The sequence below is a fragment of the Ornithodoros turicata genome, chromosome 1 (genome assembly GCF_037126465.1).
Source record: "Ornithodoros turicata isolate Travis chromosome 1, ASM3712646v1, whole genome shotgun sequence".
NCBI lineage: Eukaryota > Metazoa > Arthropoda > Arachnida > Ixodida > Argasidae > Ornithodoros > Ornithodoros turicata.
Window position 1 is genome coordinate 176666903 of NC_088201.1, and position 21989 is coordinate 176688891.

At 48.9% G+C, this 21989-nt stretch overlaps 35 non-coding genes across 35 annotated transcripts; all 35 read left to right on the forward strand.

Moving 5' to 3' along the window:
- The first annotated feature begins 410 nt into the window (after positions 1-410).
- Trnap-agg (transfer RNA proline (anticodon AGG)) lies at positions 411-482 on the forward strand. Its single transcript has one exon. It is a non-coding gene; the product is annotated as a tRNA-Pro (tRNA).
- A 372-nt stretch (positions 483-854) lies between these two features.
- Trnap-agg (transfer RNA proline (anticodon AGG)) lies at positions 855-926 on the forward strand. The gene has a single exon. It is a non-coding gene; the product is annotated as a tRNA-Pro (tRNA).
- A 371-nt stretch (positions 927-1297) lies between these two features.
- Trnap-agg (transfer RNA proline (anticodon AGG)) lies at positions 1298-1369 on the forward strand. The gene has a single exon. It is a non-coding gene; the product is annotated as a tRNA-Pro (tRNA).
- A 1272-nt stretch (positions 1370-2641) lies between these two features.
- On the forward strand, positions 2642-2713 carry Trnap-agg (transfer RNA proline (anticodon AGG)). Its single transcript has one exon. It is a non-coding gene; the product is annotated as a tRNA-Pro (tRNA).
- Positions 2714-2866: 153 nt separating this feature from the next.
- Positions 2867-2938, forward strand: Trnap-agg (transfer RNA proline (anticodon AGG)). Its single transcript has one exon. It is a non-coding gene; the product is annotated as a tRNA-Pro (tRNA).
- Positions 2939-3091: 153 nt separating this feature from the next.
- Positions 3092-3163, forward strand: Trnap-cgg (transfer RNA proline (anticodon CGG)). The gene has a single exon. It is a non-coding gene; the product is annotated as a tRNA-Pro (tRNA).
- A 378-nt stretch (positions 3164-3541) lies between these two features.
- Trnap-agg (transfer RNA proline (anticodon AGG)) lies at positions 3542-3613 on the forward strand. Its single transcript has one exon. It is a non-coding gene; the product is annotated as a tRNA-Pro (tRNA).
- Positions 3614-4210: 597 nt separating this feature from the next.
- Positions 4211-4282, forward strand: Trnap-agg (transfer RNA proline (anticodon AGG)). Its single transcript has one exon. It is a non-coding gene; the product is annotated as a tRNA-Pro (tRNA).
- Positions 4283-4435: 153 nt separating this feature from the next.
- Positions 4436-4507, forward strand: Trnap-agg (transfer RNA proline (anticodon AGG)). Its single transcript has one exon. It is a non-coding gene; the product is annotated as a tRNA-Pro (tRNA).
- A 153-nt stretch (positions 4508-4660) lies between these two features.
- Positions 4661-4732, forward strand: Trnap-cgg (transfer RNA proline (anticodon CGG)). Its single transcript has one exon. It is a non-coding gene; the product is annotated as a tRNA-Pro (tRNA).
- A 378-nt stretch (positions 4733-5110) lies between these two features.
- Positions 5111-5182, forward strand: Trnap-agg (transfer RNA proline (anticodon AGG)). The gene has a single exon. It is a non-coding gene; the product is annotated as a tRNA-Pro (tRNA).
- Positions 5183-5335: 153 nt separating this feature from the next.
- On the forward strand, positions 5336-5407 carry Trnap-cgg (transfer RNA proline (anticodon CGG)). The gene has a single exon. It is a non-coding gene; the product is annotated as a tRNA-Pro (tRNA).
- A 378-nt stretch (positions 5408-5785) lies between these two features.
- On the forward strand, positions 5786-5857 carry Trnap-agg (transfer RNA proline (anticodon AGG)). The gene has a single exon. It is a non-coding gene; the product is annotated as a tRNA-Pro (tRNA).
- Positions 5858-6454: 597 nt separating this feature from the next.
- Trnap-agg (transfer RNA proline (anticodon AGG)) lies at positions 6455-6526 on the forward strand. Its single transcript has one exon. It is a non-coding gene; the product is annotated as a tRNA-Pro (tRNA).
- A 153-nt stretch (positions 6527-6679) lies between these two features.
- Positions 6680-6751, forward strand: Trnap-agg (transfer RNA proline (anticodon AGG)). Its single transcript has one exon. It is a non-coding gene; the product is annotated as a tRNA-Pro (tRNA).
- A 153-nt stretch (positions 6752-6904) lies between these two features.
- Trnap-cgg (transfer RNA proline (anticodon CGG)) lies at positions 6905-6976 on the forward strand. The gene has a single exon. It is a non-coding gene; the product is annotated as a tRNA-Pro (tRNA).
- A 378-nt stretch (positions 6977-7354) lies between these two features.
- On the forward strand, positions 7355-7426 carry Trnap-agg (transfer RNA proline (anticodon AGG)). Its single transcript has one exon. It is a non-coding gene; the product is annotated as a tRNA-Pro (tRNA).
- Positions 7427-8248: 822 nt separating this feature from the next.
- Positions 8249-8320, forward strand: Trnap-agg (transfer RNA proline (anticodon AGG)). Its single transcript has one exon. It is a non-coding gene; the product is annotated as a tRNA-Pro (tRNA).
- Positions 8321-8473: 153 nt separating this feature from the next.
- Trnap-agg (transfer RNA proline (anticodon AGG)) lies at positions 8474-8545 on the forward strand. The gene has a single exon. It is a non-coding gene; the product is annotated as a tRNA-Pro (tRNA).
- Positions 8546-8698: 153 nt separating this feature from the next.
- Positions 8699-8770, forward strand: Trnap-cgg (transfer RNA proline (anticodon CGG)). The gene has a single exon. It is a non-coding gene; the product is annotated as a tRNA-Pro (tRNA).
- Positions 8771-9148: 378 nt separating this feature from the next.
- On the forward strand, positions 9149-9220 carry Trnap-agg (transfer RNA proline (anticodon AGG)). The gene has a single exon. It is a non-coding gene; the product is annotated as a tRNA-Pro (tRNA).
- Positions 9221-9598: 378 nt separating this feature from the next.
- Positions 9599-9670, forward strand: Trnap-agg (transfer RNA proline (anticodon AGG)). Its single transcript has one exon. It is a non-coding gene; the product is annotated as a tRNA-Pro (tRNA).
- An 827-nt stretch (positions 9671-10497) lies between these two features.
- Positions 10498-10569, forward strand: Trnap-agg (transfer RNA proline (anticodon AGG)). The gene has a single exon. It is a non-coding gene; the product is annotated as a tRNA-Pro (tRNA).
- Positions 10570-10947: 378 nt separating this feature from the next.
- On the forward strand, positions 10948-11019 carry Trnap-agg (transfer RNA proline (anticodon AGG)). The gene has a single exon. It is a non-coding gene; the product is annotated as a tRNA-Pro (tRNA).
- Positions 11020-11397: 378 nt separating this feature from the next.
- Positions 11398-11469, forward strand: Trnap-agg (transfer RNA proline (anticodon AGG)). Its single transcript has one exon. It is a non-coding gene; the product is annotated as a tRNA-Pro (tRNA).
- A 153-nt stretch (positions 11470-11622) lies between these two features.
- Trnap-agg (transfer RNA proline (anticodon AGG)) lies at positions 11623-11694 on the forward strand. Its single transcript has one exon. It is a non-coding gene; the product is annotated as a tRNA-Pro (tRNA).
- A 153-nt stretch (positions 11695-11847) lies between these two features.
- Positions 11848-11919, forward strand: Trnap-agg (transfer RNA proline (anticodon AGG)). The gene has a single exon. It is a non-coding gene; the product is annotated as a tRNA-Pro (tRNA).
- Positions 11920-12072: 153 nt separating this feature from the next.
- Positions 12073-12144, forward strand: Trnap-agg (transfer RNA proline (anticodon AGG)). Its single transcript has one exon. It is a non-coding gene; the product is annotated as a tRNA-Pro (tRNA).
- A 378-nt stretch (positions 12145-12522) lies between these two features.
- On the forward strand, positions 12523-12594 carry Trnap-agg (transfer RNA proline (anticodon AGG)). The gene has a single exon. It is a non-coding gene; the product is annotated as a tRNA-Pro (tRNA).
- A 153-nt stretch (positions 12595-12747) lies between these two features.
- Positions 12748-12819, forward strand: Trnap-agg (transfer RNA proline (anticodon AGG)). The gene has a single exon. It is a non-coding gene; the product is annotated as a tRNA-Pro (tRNA).
- A 378-nt stretch (positions 12820-13197) lies between these two features.
- On the forward strand, positions 13198-13269 carry Trnap-agg (transfer RNA proline (anticodon AGG)). The gene has a single exon. It is a non-coding gene; the product is annotated as a tRNA-Pro (tRNA).
- Positions 13270-13422: 153 nt separating this feature from the next.
- Positions 13423-13494, forward strand: Trnap-agg (transfer RNA proline (anticodon AGG)). Its single transcript has one exon. It is a non-coding gene; the product is annotated as a tRNA-Pro (tRNA).
- A 153-nt stretch (positions 13495-13647) lies between these two features.
- Positions 13648-13719, forward strand: Trnap-agg (transfer RNA proline (anticodon AGG)). The gene has a single exon. It is a non-coding gene; the product is annotated as a tRNA-Pro (tRNA).
- A 378-nt stretch (positions 13720-14097) lies between these two features.
- Positions 14098-14169, forward strand: Trnap-agg (transfer RNA proline (anticodon AGG)). Its single transcript has one exon. It is a non-coding gene; the product is annotated as a tRNA-Pro (tRNA).
- A 153-nt stretch (positions 14170-14322) lies between these two features.
- Trnap-agg (transfer RNA proline (anticodon AGG)) lies at positions 14323-14394 on the forward strand. Its single transcript has one exon. It is a non-coding gene; the product is annotated as a tRNA-Pro (tRNA).
- Positions 14395-21989: the final 7595 nt, after the last annotated feature.

Here is a 21989-nt window from a genome sequence, read left to right on the forward strand (position 1 = left end):
AGAGGTCCCAGGTTCAAATCCCGGACGAGCCCTCGTTTTTCATCGCTGTTGACTTCATTGTGCTATGCAGTTTGCTATGACAACTATCACACACGAGCCTATATTTGTTTCTTGACAAGCCTTTTCCTTTCTATCACGTAATTACGCCTCCGGTCGACGAACAGTGGGACGTGGATCGGATTTGTGGCTCGTTGGTCTAGGGGTATGATACTCGCTTAGGGTGCGAGAGGTCTCGGGTTCAAATCCCTGACCAGCCCACGTTTCTTATCGCTGTTGACTTCATTGTGCTATGCGGTTTGCTATTACAACTATCACACACGAGCCTATCCTTGTATCTTGACAAGCCTTTTCCTTTCTATCACGTAATTACGCCTCCGGTCGACGAACAGTGGGACGTGGATGGGATTCGTGGCTCGTTGGTCTAGGGGTATGATTCTCGCTTAGGGTGCGAGAGGTCCCGGGTGCAAATCCCGGACGAGCCCTCGTTTGTTATCGTTGTTGACTTCATTGTGCCATGCGGTTTGCTATTACAACTATCACACACGAGCCTATATTTGTATCTTGACAAGCCTTTTCCTTTCTATCACGTAATTACGCCCCCGGTCGACGAACAGTGGGACGTGGATGGGATTTGTGGCTCGTTGGTCTAGGGGTATGATTCTCGCTTAGGGTGCGAGAGGGTGCAAATCCCGGACGAGCCCTCGTTTGTTATCGTTGTTGACTTCATTGTGCCATGCGGTTTGCTATTACAACTATCACACACGAGCCTATATTTGTATCTTGACAAGCCTTTTCCTTTCTATCACGTAATTACGCCTCCGGTCGACGAACAGTGGGACCTGGATGGGATTTGTGGCTCGTTGGTCTAGGGGTATGATTCTCGCTTAGGGTGCGAGAGGTCCCGGGTGCAAATCCCGGACGAGCCCTCGTTTGTTATCGTTGTTGACTTCATTGTGCCATGCGGTTTGCTATTACAACTATCACACACGAGCCTATATTTGTATCTTGACAAGCCTTTTCCTTTCTATCACGTAATTACGCCCCCGGTCGACGAACAGTGGGACGTGGATGGGATTTGTGGCTCGTTGGTCTAGGGGTATGATTCTTGCTTAGGGTGCGAGAGGGTGCAAATCCCGGACGAGCCCTCGTTTGTTATCGTTGTTGACTTCATTGTGCCATGCGGTTTGCTATTACAACTACACACACGAGCCTATATTTGTATCTTGACAAGCCTTTTCCTTTCTAACACGTAATTACGCCTCCGGTCGACGAACAGTGGGACCTGGATGGGATTTGTGGCTCGTTGGTCTAGGGGTATGATTCTCGCTTAGGGTGCGAGAGGTCCCGGGTGCAAATCCCGGACGAGCCCTCGTTTGTTATCGTTGTTGACTTCATTGTGCCATGCGGTTAGCTATTACAACTATCACACACGAGCCTATATTTGTATCTTGACAAGCCTTTTCCTTCCTATCACGTAATTACGCCTCCGGTCGACGAACAGTGGGACGTGGATGGGATTTGTGGCTCGATGGCCTAGGGGTATGATTGTCGCTTAGGGTGCGAGAGGTCCCGGGTTCACATCCCTGACGAGCCCACGTTTCTTATCACTGTTGACTTCATTGTGCTATGCGGTTTGCTATTACAACTATCACACACAAGCCTATACTTGTATCTTGACAAGCCTTTTCCATTCTATCACGTAATAACGCCTCCGGTCGACGAACAGTGGGACGTGGATGGGATTTGTGGCTCGTTGGTATAGGGGTATGATTCTCGCTTTGGGTGCGAGAGGTCCCTGTTTCAAATCCCGGACGAGCCCTCGTTTCTTATCGCTGTTGACTTCATTGTGCTATGCGGTTTGCTATTGCAACTATCACACACGAGCCTATATTTGTATCTTGACAAGCCTTTTCCTTTCTATCACGTAATTACGCCCCCGGTCGACGAACAGTGGGACGTGGATGGGATTTGTGGCTCGTTGGTCTATGGGTATGATTCTCGCTTAGGGTGCGAGAGGTCCCGGGTGCAAATCCCGGACGAACCCTCGTTTGTTATCGTTGTTGACTTCATTGTGCCATGCGGTTTGCTATTACAACTATCACACACGAGCCTATATTTGTATCCTGACAAGCCTTTTCCTTTCTATCACGTAATTACGCCCCCGGTCGACGAACAGTGGGACGTGGATGGGATTTGTGGCTCGTTGGTCTAGGGGTATGATTCTCGCTTAGGGTGCGAGAGGTCCCGGATGCAAATCCCGGACGAGCCCTCGTTTGTTATCGTTGTTGACTTCATTGTGCCATGCGGTTTGCTATTACAACTATCACACACGAGCCTATATTTGTATCTTGACAAGCCTTTTCCTTTCTATCACGTAATTACGCCCCCGGTCGACGAACAGTGGGACGTGGATGGGATTTGTGGCTCGTTGGTCTAGGGGTGTGATTCTCGCTTAGGGTGCGAGAGGGTGCAAATCCCGGACGAGCCCTCGTTTGTTATCGTTGTTGACTTCATTGTGCCATGCGGTTTGCTATTACAACTATCACACACGAGCCTATATTTGTATCTTGACAAGCCTTTTCCTTTCTATCACGTAATTACGCCTCCGGTCGACGAACAGTGGGACCTGGATGGGATTTGTGGCTCGTTGGTCTAGGGGTATGATTCTCGCTTAGGGTGCGAGAGGTCCCGGGTGCAAATCCCGGACGAGCCCTCGTTTGTTATCGTTGTTGACTTCATTGTGCCATGCGGTTTGCTATTACAACTATCACACACGAGCCTATATTTGTATCTTGACAAGCCTTTTCCTTTCTATCACGTAATTACGCCTCCGGTCGACGAACAGTAGGACGTGGATGGGATTTGTGGCTCGTTGGTCTAGGGGTATGATTCTCGCTTAGGGTGCGAGAGGTCCCGGGTGCAAATCCCGGACGAGCCCTCGTTTGTTATCGTTGTTGACTTCATTATGCCATGCGGTTTGCTATTACAACTATCACACACGAGCCTATATTTGTATCTTGACAAGCCTTTTCCTTTCTATCACGTAATTACGCCTCCGGTCGACGAACAGTGGGACGTGGATGGGATTTGTGGCTCGTTGGTCTAGGGGTATGATTCTCGCTTCGGGTGCGAGAGGTCCCGGGTGCAAATCCCGGACGAGCCCTCGTTTGTTATCGTTGTTGACTTCATTGTGCCATGCGGTTAGCTATTACAACTATCACACACGAGCCTATATTTTTATCTTGACAAGCCTTTTCCTTTCTATCACGTAATTACGCCTCCGGTCGACGAACAGTGGGACGTGGATGGGATTTGTGGCTCGATGGCCTAGGGGTATGATTGTCGCTTAGGGTGCGAGAGGTCCCGGGTGCAAATCCCGGACGAGCCCTCGTTTGTTATCGTTGTTGACTTCATTGTGCTATGCGGTTTGCTATTGCAACTATCACACACGAGCCTATATTTGTATCTTGACAAGCCTTTTCCTTTCTATCACGTAATTACGCCCCCGGTCGACGAACAGTGGGACGTGGATGGGATTTGTGGCTCGTTGGTCTAGGGGCATGATTCTCGCTTAGGGTGCGAGAGGTCCCGGGTTCAAATCCCGAACGAGCCCTCGTTTCTAATTGGTGTTGACTTCATTGTGCTATGCGGTTTGCTATTGCAACTATCACACACGAGCCTATATTTGTATCTTGACAAGCCTTTTCCTTTCTATCACGTAATTACGCCCCCGGTCGACGAACAGTGGGACGTGGATGGGATTTGTGGCTCGTTGGTCTAGGGGTATGATTCTCGCTTAGGGTGCGAGAGGTCCCGGATGCAAATCCCGGACGAGCCCTCGTTTGTTATCGTTGTTGACTTCATTGTGCCATGCGGTTTGCTATTACAACTATCACACACGAGCCTATATTTGTATCTTGACAAGCCTTTTCCTTTCTATCACGTAATTACGCCCCCGGTCGACGAACAGTGGGACGTGGATGGGATTTGTGGCTCGTTGGTCTAGGGGTATGATTCTCGCTTAGGGTGCGAGAGGGTGCAAATCCCGGACGAGCCCTCGTTTGTTATCGTTGTTGACTTCATTGTGCCATGCGGTTTGCTATTACAACTATCACACACGAGCCTATATTTGTATCTTGACAAGCTTTTTCCTTTCTATCACGTAATTACGCCTCCGGTCGACGAACAGTGGGACCTGGATGGGATTTGTGGCTCGTTGGTCTAGGGGTATGATTCTCGCTTAGGGTGCGAGAGGTCCCGGGTGCAAATCCCGGACGAGCCCTCGTTTGTTATCGTTGTTGACTTCATTGTGCCATGCGGTTTGCTATTACAACTATCACACACGAGCCTATATTTGTATCTTGACAAGCCTTTTCCTTTCTATCACGTAATTACGCCTCCGGTCGACGAACAGTAGGACGTGGATGGGATTTGTGGCTCGTTGGTCTAGGGGTATGATTCTCGCTTAGGGTGCGAGAGGTCCCGGGTGCAAATCCCGGACGAGCCCTCGTTTGTTATCGTTGTTGACTTCATTATGCCATGCGGTTTGCTATTACAACTATCACACACGAGCCTATATTTGTATCTTGACAAGCCTTTTCCTTTCTATCACGTAATTACGCCTCCGGTCGACGAACAGTGGGACGTGGATGGGATTTGTGGCTCGTTGGTCTAGGGGTATGATTCTCGCTTCGGGTGCGAGAGGTCCCGGGTGCAAATCCCGGACGAGCCCTCGTTTGTTATCGTTGTTGACTTCATTGTGCCATGCGGTTAGCTATTACAACTATCACACACGAGCCTATATTTGTATCTTGACAAGCCTTTTCCTTTCTATCACGTAATTACGTCTCCGGTCGACGAACAGTGGGACGTGGATGGGATTTGTGGCTCGATGGCCTAGGGGTATGATTGTCGCTTAGGGTGCGAGAGGTCCCGGGTGCAAATCCCGGACGAGCCCTCGTTTGTTATCGTTGTTGACTTCATTGTGCTATGCGGTTTGCTATTGCAACTATCACACACGAGCCTATATTTGTATCTTGACAAGCCTTTTCCTTTCTATCACGTAATTACGCCCCCGGTCGACGAACAGTGGGACGTGGATGGGATTTGTGGCTCGTTGGTCTAGGGGCATGATTCTCGCTTAGGGTGCGAGAGGTCCCGGGTTCAAATCCCGAACGAGCCCTCGTTTCTAATTGGTGTTGACTTCATTGTGCTATGCGGTTTGCTATTGCAACTATCACACACGAGCCTATATTTGTATCTTGACAAGCCTTTTCCTTTCTATCACGTAATTACGCCCCCGGTCGACGAACAGTGGGACGTGGATGGGATTTGTGGCTCGTTGGTCTAGGGGTATGATTCTCGCTTCGGGTGCGAGAGGTCCCGGGTGCAAATCCCGGACGAGCCCTCGTTTGTTATCGTTGTTGACTTCATTGTGCCATGCGGTTAGCTATTACAACTATCACACACGAGCCTATATTTGTATCTGGACAAGCCTTTTCCTTTCTATCACGTAATTACGCCTCCGGTCGACGAACAGTGGGACGTGGATGGGATTTGTGGCTCGATGGCCTAGGGGTATGATTGTCGCTTAGGGTGCGAGAGGTCCCGGGTGCAAATCCCGGACGAGCCCTCGTTTGTTATCGTTGTTGACTTCATTGTGCTATGCGGTTTGCTATTGCAACTATCACACACGAGCCTATATTTGTATCTTGACAAGCCTTTTCCTTTCTATCACGTAATTACGCCCCCGGTCGACGAACAGTGGGACGTGGATGGGATTTGTGGCTCGTTGGTCTAGGGGCATGATTCTCGCTTAGGGTGCGAGAGGTCCCGGGTTCAAATCCCGAACGAGCCCTCGTTTCTAATTGGTGTTGACTTCATTGTGCTATGCGGTTTGCTATTGCAACTATCACACACGAGCCTATATTTGTATCTTGACAAGCCTTTTCCTTTCTATCACGTAATTACGCCCCCGGTCGACGAACAGTGGGACGTGGATGGGATTTGTGGCTCGTTGGTCTAGGGGTATGATTCTCGCTTAGGGTGCGAGAGGTCCCGGATGCAAATCCCGGACGAGCCCTCGTTTGTTATCGTTGTTGACTTCATTGTGCCATGCGGTTTGCTATTACAACTATCACACACGAGCCTATATTTGTATCTTGACAAGCCTTTTCCTTTCTATCACGTAATTACGCCCCCGGTCGACGAACAGTGGGACGTGGATGGGATTTGTGGCTCGTTGGTCTAGGGGTATGATTCTCGCTTAGGGTGCGAGAGGGTGCAAATCCCGGACGAGCCCTCGTTTGTTATCGTTGTTGACTTCATTGTGCCATGCGGTTTGCTATTACAACTATCACACACGAGCCTACATTTGTATCTTGACAAGCCTTTTCCTTTCTATCACGTAATTACGCCTCCGGTCGACGAACAGTGGGACCTGGATGGGATTTGTGGCTCGTTGGTCTAGGGGTATGATTCTCGCTTAGGGTGCGAGAGGTCCCGGGTGCAAATCCCGGACGAGCCCTCGTTTGTTATCGTTGTTGACTTCATTGTGCCATGCGGTTTGCTATTACAACTATCACACACGAGCCTATATTTGTATCTTGACAAGCCTTTTCCTTTCTATCACGTAATTACGCCTCCGGTCGACGAACAGTAGGACGTGGATGGGATTTGTGGCTCGTTGGTCTAGGGGTATGATTCTCGCTTAGGGTGCGAGAGGTCCCGGGTGCAAATCCCGGACGAGCCCTCGTTTGTTATCGTTGTTGACTTCATTATGCCATGCGGTTTGCTATTACAACTATCACACACGAGCCTATATTTGTATCTTGACAAGCCTTTTCCTTTCTATCACGTAATTACGCCTCCGGTCGACGAACAGTGGGACGTGGATGGGATTTGTGGCTCGTTGGTCTAGGGGTATGATTCTCGCTTCGGGTGCGAGAGGTCCCGGGTGCAAATCCCGGACGAGCCCTCGTTTGTTATCGTTGTTGACTTCATTGTGCCATGCGGTTAGCTATTACAACTATCACACACGAGCCTATATTTGTATCTTGACAAGCCTTTTCCTTTCTATCACGTAATTACGTCTCCGGTCGACGAACAGTGGGACGTGGATGGGATTTGTGGCTCGATGGCCTAGGGGTATGATTGTCGCTTAGGGTGCGAGAGGTCCCGGGTGCAAATCCCGGACGAGCCCTCGTTTGTTATCGTTGTTGACTTCATTGTGGTATGCGGTTTGCTATTGCAACTATCACACACGAGCCTATATTTGTATCTTGACAAGCCTTTTCCTTTCTATCACGTAATTACGCCCCCGGTCGACGAACAGTGGGACGTGGATGGGATTTGTGGCTCGTTGGTCTAGGGGCATGATTCTCGCTTAGGGTGCGAGAGGTCCCGGGTTCAAATCCCGAACGAGCCCTCGTTTCTAATTGGTGTTGACTTCATTGTGCTATGCGGTTTGCTATTGCAACTATCACACACGAGCCTATATTTGTATCTTGACAAGCCTTTTCCTTTCTATCACGTAATTACGCCCCCGGTCGACGAACAGTGGGACGTGGATGGGATTTGTGGCTCGTTGGTCTATGGGTATGATTCTCGCTTAGGGTGCGAGAGGTCCCGGGTGCAAATCCCGGACGAACCCTCGTTTGTTATCGTTGTTGACTTCATTGTGCCATGCGGTTTGCTATTACAACTATCACACACGAGCCTATATTTGTATCTTGACAAGCCTTTTCCTTTCTATCACGTAATTACGCCCCCGGTCGACGAACAGTGGGACGTGGATGGGATTTGTGGCTCGTTGGTCTAGGGGTATGATTCTCGCTTAGGGTGCGAGAGGTCCCGGATGCAAATCCCGGACGAGCCCTCGTTTGTTATCGTTGTTGACTTCATTGTGCTATGCGGTTTGCTATTACAACTATCACACACGAGCCTATATTTGTATCTTGACAAGCCTTTTCCTTTCTATCACGTAATTACGCCCCCGGTCGACGAACAGTGGGACGTGGATGGGATTTGTGGCTCGTTGGTCTAGGGGTATGATTCTCGCTTAGGGTGCGAGAGGGTGCAAATCCCGGACGAGCCCTCGTTTGTTATCGTTGTTGACTTCATTGTGCCATGCGGTTTGCTATTACAACTATCACACACGAGCCTATATTTGTATCTTGACAAGCCTTTTCCTTTCTATCACGTAATTACGCCTCCGGTCGACGAACAGTGGGACCTGGATGGGATTTGTGGCTCGTTGGTCTAGGGGTATGATTCTCGCTTAGGGTGCGAGAGGTCCCGGGTGCAAATCCCGGACGAGCCCTCGTTTGTTATCGTTGTTGACTTCATTGTGCCATGCGGTTTGCTATTACAACTATCACACACGAGCCTATATTTGTATCTTGACAAGCCTTTTCCTTTCTATCACGTAATTACGCCTCCGGTCGACGAACAGTAGGACGTGGATGGGATTTGTGGCTCGTTGGTCTAGGGGTATGATTCTCGCTTAGGGTGCGAGAGGTCCCGGGTGCAAATCCCGGACGAGCCCTCGTTTGTTATCGTTGTTGACTTCATTATGCCATGCGGTTTGCTATTACAACTATCACACACGAGCCTATATTTGTATCTTGACAAGCCTTTTCCGTTCTATCACGTAATTACGCCTCCGGTCGACGAACAGTGGGACGTGGATGGGATTTGTGGCTCGTTGGTCTAGGGGTATGATTCTCGCTTCGGGTGCGAGAGGTCCCGGGTGCAAATCCCGGACGAGCCCTCGTTTGTTATCGTTGTTGACTTCATTGTGCCATGCGGTTAGCTATTACAACTATCACACACGAGCCTATATTTGTATCTTGACAAGCCTTTTCCTTTCTATCACGTAATTACGCCTCCGGTCGACGAACAGTGGGACGTGGATGGGATTTGTGGCTCGATGGCCTAGGGGTATGATTGTCGCTTAGGGTGCGAGAGGTCCCGGGTGCAAATCCCGGACGAGCCCTCGTTTGTTATCGTTGTTGACTTCATTGTGCTATGCGGTTTGCTATTGCAACTATCACACACGAGCCTATATTTGTATCTTGACAAGCCTTTTCCTTTCTATCACGTAATTACGCCCCCGGTCGACGAACAGTGGGACGTGGATGGGATTTGTGGCTCGTTGGTCTAGGGGCATGATTCTCGCTTAGGGTGCGAGAGGTCCCGGGTTCAAATCCCGAACGAGCCCTCGTTTCTAATTGGTGTTGACTTCATTGTGCTATGCGGTTTGCTATTGCAACTATCACACACGAGCCTATATTTGTATCTTGACAAGCCTTTTCCTTTCTATCACGTAATTACGCCCCCGGTCGACGAACAGTGGGACGTGGATGGGATTTGTGGCTCGTTGGTCTATGGGTATGATTCTCGCTTAGGGTGCGAGAGGTCCCGGGTGCAAATCCCGGACGAACCCTCGTTTGTTATCGTTGTTGACTTCATTGTGCCATGCGGTTTGCTATTACAACTATCACACACGAGCCTATATTTGTATCTTGACAAGCCTTTTCCTTTCTATCACGTAATTACGCCTCCGGTCGACGAACAGTGGGACGTGGATGGGATTTGTGGCTCGTTGGTCTAGGGGTATGATTCTCGCTTAGGGTGCGAGAGGTCCCGGGTTCAAATCCCGGACGAGCCCTCGTTTCTTATCGTTGTTGACTTCATTGTGCCATGCGGTTTGCTATTACAACTATCACACACGAGCCTATATTTGTATCTTGAGAAGCCTTTTCCTTTCTATCACGTAATTACGCCTCCGGTCGACGAACAGTGGGACGTGGATGGGACTTGTGGCTCGGTGGTCTAGGGGTATGAATCTCGCTTAGGGTGCGAGAGGTCCCGGGTTCAAATCTCGGACGAGCCCTCGTTTCTTATCGTTGTTGACTTCATTGTGCCATGCGGTTTGCTATTACAACTATCACACACGAGTATTATTTGTATCTTGACAAGCCTTTTCCTTTCTATCACGTAATTACGCCTCCGGTCGACGAACAGTGGGACGTGGATGGGATTTGTGGCTCGATGGCCTAGGGGTATGATTCTCGCTTAGGGTGCGCGAGGTCCCGGGTTCAAATCCCGGACGAGCCCTCGTTTCTAATCGCTGTTGACTTCATTGTGCTATGCGGTTTGCTATTGCAACTATCACACACGATCCTATATTTGTATCTTGACAAGCCTTTTCCTTTCTATCACGTAATTACGCCCCCGGTCGACGAACAGTGGGACGTGGATGGGATTTGTGGCTCGTTGGTCTAGGGGTATGATTCTCGCTTAGGGTGCGAGAGGTCCCGGGTGCAAATCCCGGACGAACCCTCGTTTGTTATCGTTGTTGACTTCATTGTGCCATGCGGTTTGCTATTACAACTATCACACACGAGCCTATATTTGTATCTTGACAAGCCTTTTCCTTTCTATCACGTAATTACGCCTCCGGTCGACGAACAGTGGGACCAGGATGGGATTTGTGGCTCGTTGGTCTAGGGGTATGATTCTCGCTTAGGGTGCGAGAGGTCCCGGGTGCAAATCCCGGACGAGCCCTCGTTTGTTATCGTTGTTGACTTCATTGTGCCATGCGGTTTGCTATTACAACTATCACACACGAGCCTATATTTGTATCTTGACAAGCCTTTTCCTTTCTATCACGTAATTACGCCTCCGGTCGACGAACAGTAGGACGTGGATGGGATTTGTGGCTCGTTGGTCTAGGGGTATGATTATCGCTTAGGGTGCGAGAGGTCCCGGGTGCCAATCCCGGACGAGCCCTCGTTTGTTATCGTTGTTGACTTCATTATGCCATGCGGTTTGCTATTACAACTATCACACACGAGCCTATATTTGTATCTTGACAAGCCTTTTCCTTTCTATCACGTAATTACGCCTCCGGTCGACGAACAGTGGGACGTGGATGGGATTTGTGGCTCGTTGGTCTAGGGGTATGATTCTCGCTTAGGGTGCGAGAGGTCCCGGGTGCAAATCCCGGACGAGCCCTCGTTTGTTATCGTTGTTGACTTCATTGTGCCATGCGGTTAGCTATTACAACTATCACACACGAGCCTATATTTGTATCTTGACAAGCCTTTTCCTTTCTATCACGTAATTACGCCTCCGGTCGACGAACAGTGGGACGTGGATGGGATTTGTGGCTCGATGGCCTAGGGGTATGATTGTCGCTTAGGGTGTGAGAGGTCCCGGGTTCACATCCCTGACGAGCCCTCGTTTGTTATCGTTGTTGACTTCATTGTGCCATGCGGTTTGCTATTACAACTATCACACACGAGCCTATATTTGTATCTTGACAAGCCTTTTCCTTTCTATCACGTAATTACGCCTCCGGTCGACGAACAGTGGGACGTGGATGGGATTTGTGGCTCGTTGGTCTAGGGGTATGATTCTCGCTTAGGGTGCGAGAGGTCCCGGGTGCAAATCCCGGACGAGCCCTCGTTTGTTATCGTTGTTGACTTCATTGTGCCATGCGGTTAGCTATTACAACTATCACACACGAGCCTATATTTGTATCTTGACAAGCCTTTTCCTTTCTATCACGTAATTACGCCTCCGGTCGACGAACAGTGGGACGTGGATGGGATTTGTGGCTCGTTGGTCTAGGGGTATGATTCTCGCTTAGGGTGCGAGAGGTCCCGGGTGCAAATCCCGGACGAGCCCTCGTTTGTTATCGTTGTTGACTTCATTGTGCCATGCGGTTTGCTATTACAACTATCACACACGAGCCTATATTTGTATCTTGACAAGCCTTTTCCTTTCTATCACGTAATTACGCCTCCGGTCGACGAACAGTGGGACGTGGATGGGATTTGTGGCTCGTTGGTCTAGGGGTATGATTCTCGCTTAGGGTGCGAGAGGTCCCGGGTGCAAATCCCGGACGAGCCCTCGTTTCTAATCGGTGTTGACTTCATTGTGCTATGCGGTTTGCTATTGCAACTATCACACACGAGCCTATATTTGTATCTTGACAAGCCTTTTCCTTTCTATCACGTAATTACGCCCCCGGTCGACGAACAGTGGGACGTGGATGGGATTTGTGGCTCGTTGGTCTAGGGGCATGATTCTCGCTTAGGGTGCGAGAGGTCCCGGGTTCAAATCCCGAACGAGCCCTCGTTTCTAATTGGTGTTGACTTCATTGTGCTATGCGGTTTGCTATTGCAACTATCACACACGAGCCTATATTTGTATCTTGACAAGCCTTTTCCTTTCTATCACGTAATTACGCCCCCGGTCGACGAACAGTGGGACGTGGATGGGATTTGTGGCTCGTTGGTCTATGGGTATGATTCTCGCTTAGGGTGCGAGAGGTCCCGGGTGCAAATCCCGGACGAACCCTCGTTTGTTATCGTTGTTGACTTCATTGTGCCAAGCGGTTTGCTATTACAACTATCACACACGAGCCTATATTTGTATCTTGACAAGCCTTTTCCTTTCTATCACGTAATTACGCCTCCGGTCGACGAACAGTGGGACCAGGATGGGATTTGTGGCTCGTTGGTCTAGGGGTATGATTCTCGCTTAGGGTGCGAGAGGTCCCGGGTGCAAATCCCGGACGAGCCCTCGTTTGTTATCGTTGTTGACTTCATTGTGCCATGCGGTTTGCTATTACAACTATCAGACACGAGCCTATATTTGTATCTTGACAAGCCTTTTCCTTTCTATCACGTAATTACGCCTCCGGTCGACGAACAGTGGGACGTGGATGGGATTTGTGGCTCGTTGGTCTAGGGGTATGATTCTCGCTTAGGGTGCGAGAGGTCCCGGGTGCAAATCCCGGACGAGCCCTCGTTTGTTATCGTTGTTGACTTCATTTTGCCATGCGGTTTGCTATTACAAGTATCACACACGAGCCTATATTTGTATCTTGACAAGCCTTTTCCTTTCTATCACGTAATTACGCCTCCGGTCGACGAACAGTGGGACGTGGATGGGATTTGTGGCTCGATGGCCTAGGGGTATGATTGTCGCTTAGGGTGCGAGAGGTCCCGGGTTCACATCCCTGACGAGCCCTCGTTTGTTATCGTTGTTGACTTCATTGTGCCATGCGGTTTGCTATTACAACTATCACACACGAGCCTATATTTGTATCTTGACAAGCCTTTTCCTTTCTATCACGTAATTACTCCTCCGGTCGACGAACAGTGGGACGTGGATGGGATTTGTGGCTCGTTGGTCTAGGGGTATGATTCTCGCTTAGGGTGCGAGAGGTCCCGGGTGCAAATCCCGGACGAGCCCTCGTTTGTTATCGTTGTTGACTTCATTGTGCCATGCGGTTAGCTATTACAACTATCACACACGAGCCTATATTTGTATCTTGACAAGCCTTTTCCTTTCTATCACGTAATTACGCCTCCGGTCGACGAACAGTGGGACGTGGATGGGATTTGTGGCTCGTTGGTCTAGGGGTATGATTCTCGCTTAGGGTGCGAGAGGTCCCGGGTGCAAATCCCGGACGAGCCCTCGTTTGTTATCGTTGTTGACTTCATTGTGCCATGCGGTTTGCTATTACAACTATCACACACGAGCCTATATTTGTATCTTGACAAGCCTTTTCCTTTCTATCACGTAATTACGCCTCCGGTCGACGAACAGTGGGACGTGGATGGGATTTGTGGCTCGTTGGTCTAGGGGTATGATTCTCGCTTAGGGTGCGAGAGGTCCCGGGTGCAAATCCCGGACGAGCCCTCGTTTCTAATCGGTGTTGACTTCATTGTGCTATGCGGTTTGCTATTGCAACTATCACACACGAGCCTATATTTGTATCTTGACAAGCCTTTTCCTTTCTATCACGTAATTACGCCCCCGGTCGACGAACAGTGGGACGTGGATGGGATTTGTGGCTCGTTGGTCTATGGGTATGATTCTCGCTTAGGGTGCGAGAGGTCCCGGGTGCAAATCCCGGACGAACCCTCGTTTGTTATCGTTGTTGACTTCATTGTGCCATGCGGTTTGCTATTACAACTATCACACACGAGCCTATATTTGTATCTTGACAAGCCTTTTCTTTTCTATCACGTAATTACGCCTCCGGTCGACGAACAGTGGGACCAGGATGGGATTTGTGGCTCGTTGGTCTAGGGGTATGATTCTCGCTTAGGGTGCGAGAGGTCCCGGGTGCAAATCCCGGACGAGCCCTCGTTTGTTATCGTTGTTGACTTCATTGTGCCATGCGGTTTGCTATTACAACTATCACACACGAGCCTATATTTGTATCTTGACAAGTCTTTTCCTTTCTATCACGTAATTACGCCTCCGGTCGACGAACAGTGGGACGTGGATGGGATTTGTGGCTCGTTGGTCTAGGGGTATGATTCTCGCTTAGGGTGCGAGAGGTCCCGGGTGCAAATCCCGGACGAGCCCTCGTTTGTTATCGTTGTTGACTTCATTGTGCCATGCGGTTTGCTATTACAACTATCACACACGAGCCTATATTTGTATCTTGACAAGCCTTTTCCTTTCTATCACGTAATTACGCCTCCGGTCGACGAACAGTGGGACGTGGATGGGATTTGTGGCTCGTTGGTCTAGGGGGGTTTCTACTTCCGGCTGCGAAAGCATACGGACGTGTGAAACATGAGCTCCGAGGGAGCGGCGCCTGTTACGGCTAGGCCTAGCCGGGATCCCACGACAGCTTTGACAGCATCGACTCCAGACAACTACAGGCTTTTGTTGCCAAGTCTGCCAACGGGAAACATCTCGCTGAACACTTTATTTCTTCACGCGGACCCTTCGGGAAGACCATATCGAGCAGATGATTTCGGCGAGGGCGTGCTCAGTGTAATCGAAAAGGACGATGTGGCCCAGTTTGGTGTCTATCTATATAACCATGTGTGGGCATTGACGCTTCATTCGAGACTTTCGAAAGAACGTCTAGCCGCGAAAAAAGAGATCAAGGTGAAAGGGAAGAGATGCATCATTCTGGATCCAAACCAGAAGGAAGTAAGTGTATCGGTCCATTGGCTCCCCATGCATGTTTCCGACACCGCGGTGATAAATGCCCTGCAAGCTTATGGCAAAGTTGACAGAATTGAGAGAGAAAGATGGCGATCGACTGCCTTTGCTGGAGCAGAAACTACGACGCGGAAAGTGTCACTAGTCCTGCGGGAAGGCGTTAGCGTAGAAAGTATTCCCCATCTCATGAGGATTCTGGGAGGACAAGTTTTAATCGACATCCCTGGGAGGCCACCCTTGTGTCTACGATGTAAGAGAGTGGGCCACGTCCGCAGAACGTGCAGATCGCCGTGGTGTGGAACATGCGAAAGCTTCGGTCACGAGGCAGACGATTGTGTAAGCACATACGCGTCCAAAACAAGAGCAGCAGTGGAACATGCGATGATGGCGGACCTTATGGATGTTGAGGAGAGTGAGTCAGCGAGGAACAGGGATGGTGCAGGAAAGCAATGTGAGCAGAGCGTCGGAATGACGGAGGATCGGGAATCGACGTTAAAGCAAGTCGAGGAAGATAACTTTCACCACTCGTCCAGCAGGCAGGAACCGATGAGCATCGGAGCCGTAGTCATCAGTGTGGCGAAGGTCGAGGATGACAACGGTTCGGAGAAGCAGGGGAAGCTAAGAAGGGAGACAGACGAAGACGACCGCGCTGAAGTCCTACCAGAACAAGCAAGACCGCCTCAGCAACTCCCAGAAATAACGGAAGGTGCAAAATGTCAGGAAACTACTGCATATTCACAGGCCGACGAAGTGAGGGGATCTCAACGAAAATGCGACCAGGGTGATAAGGTTATGCTCTCATCAGAAAAGGAAAAAGTGGAAGAAAACAGCCAATGTGCGGCAGAAACGATAGTAGGAAGCAAAGAAGGAAGCAGCAAGCATGAACGAGGAAGGAACGACTTAAAATGGAAAAAAATAGGTTCGAACCTGAAAAAGTCCAGGTTTTCGCCGACGCCTACAATGACACCGGAAGAGAGGCGGCAAAGGTTACTGAGGGAAAAAAGTAACTTTTTGAAGCCCCCCCCAATATGAAAACCCATCTAAAGATTGCAACACTGAACGTCAATAGTCTCGTGCGCAAGGAAAGGAAAACGTGGCTAAAAGCCGTCATTCTACAGGAAAAGTTAGATATTATATGCATACAAGAGACAAAGATATCGACAAAAGAACAAGAGAGTGACTTTGTGGAAGCCTTCAAAAAATGGTTCATCGTGCTGCATGCGACAGGTATCAACGGAAGCGCGGGGACAGCGATCCTGGTTCGGAAAAGCAAACAGATAAGAATGATAGATTGTGATCTGGAGCAGAATGGAAGAGTGGTATGCGCTGACTGTATGTGGAACGGAGAGATAATCAGAGTGCTAAGCGTATACGCCCCGAATGAAGATGCAGATCGTAGATTGTTTTTTGAGACGAGCCTGACTCACTTCATAGACACGGAAAGCAAACTGATAGTGGCGGGGGATTTCAATTGCGTCTGCCGTAAAGAAGACGGAACATACAAAAAACCGAGGAAGGATAGCAGCGTAGCACAGTTAAAAACACTCTTGCAGAAGCACAACCTACAGGACATGGCCATAGGTAGAGAAGTATCCACAATGATGTTCACTCATTGGCAGGGAAGCTCACATGCAAGACTGGATCGAATTTATGTCTCCGCAGAATTCTATAAGAACACAGCGAACTATAAAGTCACTCCATTGGCTTTTACGGATCACGGTTTAGTTACGGGAGAACTAAATAAACCCTGCAATGAAAGCAATCCGAGAAGAAATCTCTACTGGAAAATGAATGATAAGATTCTCGAAGAGGAAGACTTCAGAGAAGAGATCAAGAGTATGATTGCTTCTTTAAGCGAGAAAGGGCCTGATGCTCCTGCCTGGGAAGCTTTTAAACACCAAGTCCGTGAGAGAGCCATCGAGTACTCCGAAGCAAGAGCACGATCGAGGAAGGAAAAAAACGAAAGCGTTGAAGGAAAGCTTGATGAAAATACTGAAAGAAGAGGAAGCGACGCCAGGCTATTTCACTGAAGACATAAAAGGGATTAAGAAACAGCTACTGGAAAGCATGCGTGAAGCGTACGTGGGGGCACAAGTACGCAGCCGCGTACAGGTCGTTGAAAGGGACGAGACGCCAACTAAGGTGTTCCTAACGAAGGAAAGAGAGAATGTGCAGAGAAACAACATCTCGAAGCTAAGGATAAGTGGTGTGGTAGTTGAAGGAACAGAAGCTGTGGAAGGCGCGCTGCATCAGCACTTTAGGACTTTGTTCGACAGTGCTGAGGACCTGCCACCGAGGAGTGCTGAAATATTTAAGCACATGCCGAGGGTCAACGAAGAAGAGAGGGAAAAAGTGCAAGGAAAGATAAGAGAGAAGGATATTGAATATGTCATCAGAAAGTTAAAAAGGAACAAGGCCCCAGGGCCGGACGGTCTAGGTGCAGCTTTCTTCAAAACGTTTCAGCCAGAATTGAGCCCGGTGCTTGAAGCGGTCTTCGAGGACATCCGAAGACGAGGACTGTTGCCACCATCAATGCGGAAATGCTTCACAGTGCTAATTCCGAAGAAGTCGACCCTGGAAGAAATACCACCAGTGTCAGATCTGAGACCGATAAGTCTGCTATGTACTGATTATAAAATACTGGCAAAGGTGCTCACTCGACGGCTGGAAAGTGTGTTATGGAAAATAATCGGCAGGCACCAGACTTACGGCATTAGAGGAAGATCCATCGCTATAAATCTTCATATAATGCGGACAGTGTGCGAACTGGCTAGAGCAACAGGAGAACAACTAGCCATTCTCCAAGTAGATCTGAGGCAAGCTTTTGATAGAGTATCACACGGATACTTATTCGAGCTGTTACACTGGATCAACGCAGGCGAAGAACTAGAAAATTGGATCGGAATATGCTACAGAGACATATCTGCACAGCTTATTGTGAACGGACGCGTCGGCCCAAAATATCCAGTTACCAAATCGGTGCGTCAAGGGTGCCCACTCTCCCCCGCATTGTTCTCACTATATCTGGAGCCGCTATGTCGCCTCATCGCAAACGATAACCAGATCAGCGGTTTGAAGATGTCAGGAGAAGAAATGAAAATCATGGCGTTTGCCGACGATGTAACCCTTATCTGCAAGAGCAAAGCACAGGTGATAGCGGCGCTGGCACACGTCCAGACCTTTTGTGAGGTTTCAGGAGCCGAAATAAACAAGAGTAAGTCGAAGGGATCTTGGCTGGGCGAGTGGGGAAGCAAGCCGTCCAATTTCATGGGCATCGAGTGGTCACAAGAACTTGATAAATATTTGGGAATCAATCCGGATCCAGAAACAACGGACACGGAGGTATGGAAGCGAAAGATAAATGCCCTGCAAGGAAGGCTTCAACCTTATCAAGGAAGAGAGCTATCGCTGTTACATCGCAGCCTAATATGCAACACGGTACTCTACCCGGCAGTGCTCTATGCCGCACAAGCAATCCACATTGACAACATCTCAGTGCAACGCTTTCACATAATATGTGCCACCTATCTGTGGAAGTCGAAATTTGAGCGCATGCGCAGAGCCAACATCTACTGGCCACTGGATTCGGGAGGGCTGAGCGTCGTCAACTTGGAACTGAAAATAATGGTGCAACGTTTTTTATATTTCCGGGACCAACGAACGCCAGAGCTGCGAGCGGCTATACAGTGGCTGGGAACACAACACCTCGGGGAGTGGATTGTCTCCACTGCGCACTGCGTCGTAGATTCAGGCATGCTATCATTCTACAAGAGCACAGGACGCAGCATAAAGTTTTTTCAGGAACGCTTTTCGTGGGACTATCTGGAGACCGTAAAAAAGAAGGCTCTCTATTGGGACACAGTGACCAGTGTATTTCCGCCGCCACTATATCGGCAGCAGTTCGCAAGTGTAAAGCAACAGGACGTGCTGAAGAGGATCCGGAAGGCGCCCGTTCCCACCGCAACCAAAGACTTCTACGTCCGCTTCCACATTGAAGTACTGCCCACCAAGCAATGGCTAGAGGGCAAAGTCTTTTTCTCTCCACGAGCAGCATACTGTGACATATGCGGGGAAGCGGAAACTTTACGCCACACTTTCTATGAATGCAGAAGGGCTGTACTCTTTTGGAGTGACCTGAGAGCTTCCTTTCACCTCAACGAGGAAATAGACTACGAGGCTCTAAAGTTTCTCACCTTTGGGGACAACAGCCGTGCAGAACTGCTAAGCGTCCTAGTGATGGCTGGACTATATGCTCTCTGGAAGGAAAGAACAGCTCGTGTAGAATGTGATGTCCGGGCGCAATCCGCGGTCATCTACCTGAGGGAGAAGCTAATGTGGACTCTATCTTTGAGGGGAAGTGGCAAACTCCACAACGAGGAGGACTGGGAGCGGCTGGCACCCGCAATTCCCCGCTTGAACCCGAAGACCTTCGGCACATCATCCAAAAAGTGGCTAGGACTTCCTGGAACGCGGCATGCTAAATAAGCAAAGATGATTTTAATTGGGAGGTACACAGGTTGTGTATGACTCCTGTATCACGGTTTTTACGGAAAATAAAGCGAAAAAAGTGGCGAAAAAAAATAAATAAAAATAAAAGCTCGTTGGTCTAGGGCATTCTTGCTTCCGGTTTCGTACGGAACGGTCGCAGGTAACATGAGCTCCGATGGAGTGACAACAACGGCTAGGCTTAGCCGGGAAAACGGTGTGAATATGAAGACAACGGAATGCCAGGAGTACAGAATTTTTCTGCCGAGTTTGCCTGCTGGAAAAGTTGGAAAAAATACTGTTGTGCTGCATGGTGACATAACCGGACGACCCTACTGCAAGGAAGACTTCAAACCTGCGCTGAAAGAACTGATCAAAGGTACGGAAATCGCGGCGTTTGGTGTTTATCAGTTGAACCATATCTGGCTTTTAACGACGCACAACGAGGAAACAAAACAGAAGCTACTCAATGCAAAAGAATGCATTGTGAAGGGGAAGCGCTGCTTGATTATCGACTGTTGTCAACAGGAAATCGTAGCGAAGCTGCACTGGTTGCCTTATCATGTACCCGACGACAGTGTAAGGAAGGCGTTTGAGGTGTTCGGACAGGAAATAATCGTTAGTCGAGAAAAATGGACTGACGACTACTTTCATGACGTTGAATCGACAACAAGGGTACTTAAAATGAAACTCAAAGAAGGCCTGACGGTGGACATTATCCCTCACCAGATGAGGTTGTGTGGGAAATCGGTTCTTGTGTCAATACCTGGAAGACTCCCCCTATGCCTGCGGTGCAGGGAGCTGGGTCATGTCAGGAGACAATGCAGGGCTCCGAGATGTAGTAAATGTCGACGATATGGACATGATGATGAAAGCTGTGTACGCTCCTATGCGTCTGTAACGAAGGAGGTGCGTGAAGAAGCTGATGAGAACCTCATGGACGAGGCCGATATGGAAGAAATTCAACAAGACAAACAAGAGGCGGATAAGGAGGGTGATGCAGTAACCGGTGCGACCAGCAGTAAAGTCGACGATGACAGAAAGCTCCTTGAAGCGCAAGTAACAACGCATGAAGAAGATCTGCGGGACGTTCATTCTAGTAGCTTCCGCGAACAGAGTTGTGAGGAGGAACATACCGAGCTGGACAGTGAAAAAAAGAGAAAAGAGAAATAAGAAGTGATCAGGCATTACAAGAGGAAACCGTAGAAGATTGGAAGAACACCTTAACTCCAGTGGAGTCATGGGCCTCACGGAAGAGGACAGGTGGGAAGTTCAAAAAACATGTAAAACCAAATATACCATACGACCCAAGGGATCGTGGGAAAGCTCAGATACAGCCAAAAAAACAATGACGGCTAAGTTATTAGTAGCAACTTTAAACGTTGTACGCTTAATCTCCAGGAACCGAAAACAGTAGCTACTGGACTTACTGATTAAACAGAAAATTGATATAATGTGCATCCAAGAAACCAAGATCACGTCAGTGGAGGAAGAGGATTATCTCATCCAGTTTTTCAAACAGAGCTTTCAAGTTTTCCATTCACGTGCTAGCAGCGGGAGTGGGGGAACGGCAATCCTTGTGCGCAGGAATGAATGGCTGCGAGTCATCCCCGATATAGGACACGACGAAGGTGGGAGGGTCAGTGCGGTGGACTGCTTGGTGAACGATGATATGATTAGATTTATTTCGATATACGCCCCGAATGACGCCTCCGAGCGAAAGCAATTCTTCCGCTATCTCAAGGATTTCTTGGATACCCCAGCAAAAGTTTTCCTGTGTGGCGACTTTAACTGTGTGTTGACAGTGTCAGATAAGACTGGGAAAGGTGCGATTAACGATGGTAGCACAAGTGAACTGAGGAAAATCATCGAGGAAAACAACCTTATTGATTTTATGTATGTTGCTCCTGAATGCAAGGTGAAATACACACACTGGCAGGGCACCAGTCACGCGAGGCTCGACAGAATCTATGTTTCTGATGAGACAGATACGGCAGACGCGAGGTACAACGTCACGCCACTCTTCATGTCTGACCATGGGTTGGTTACGGCGGAACTAACTAAACTGCAAAACAGGGTAACACGAAACAGTAGTGATCTTCCATGGAAATTCAACGAAAGCATACTGGAGGACGAAAGTTTTATCGCGGAGATTAAAGAGAAAATAAGAGAAGTGATAGAAGAAAGCGTGGACGCCTGTCGCTGGGAGTTATTTAAGGCGGACGTTAAAAGAATTGCTGTCCGGTACAGTCAGCTAAGAGCAGCTGAAAGAAGAGCAGAAGAAAAGGCGATGGTAGACACCTTAAAGATGCTGGTGGTTGAGGAAGAACGCAACCCTGGTATGTTCATTGAGGATATACGTCAATGCAAAAAGAGTATCTTCAAGTTGAAGTTAGAGCACTACCGAGGTGCAATGATCAGAAGCAGAGTAACGACGTTAGAAAGTGAGGAGAGGCCAGCTAAAGTATTTAGAACGTTGGAGAAGAAACGGGCTAATAACAATTCTATAAGAAGAATAA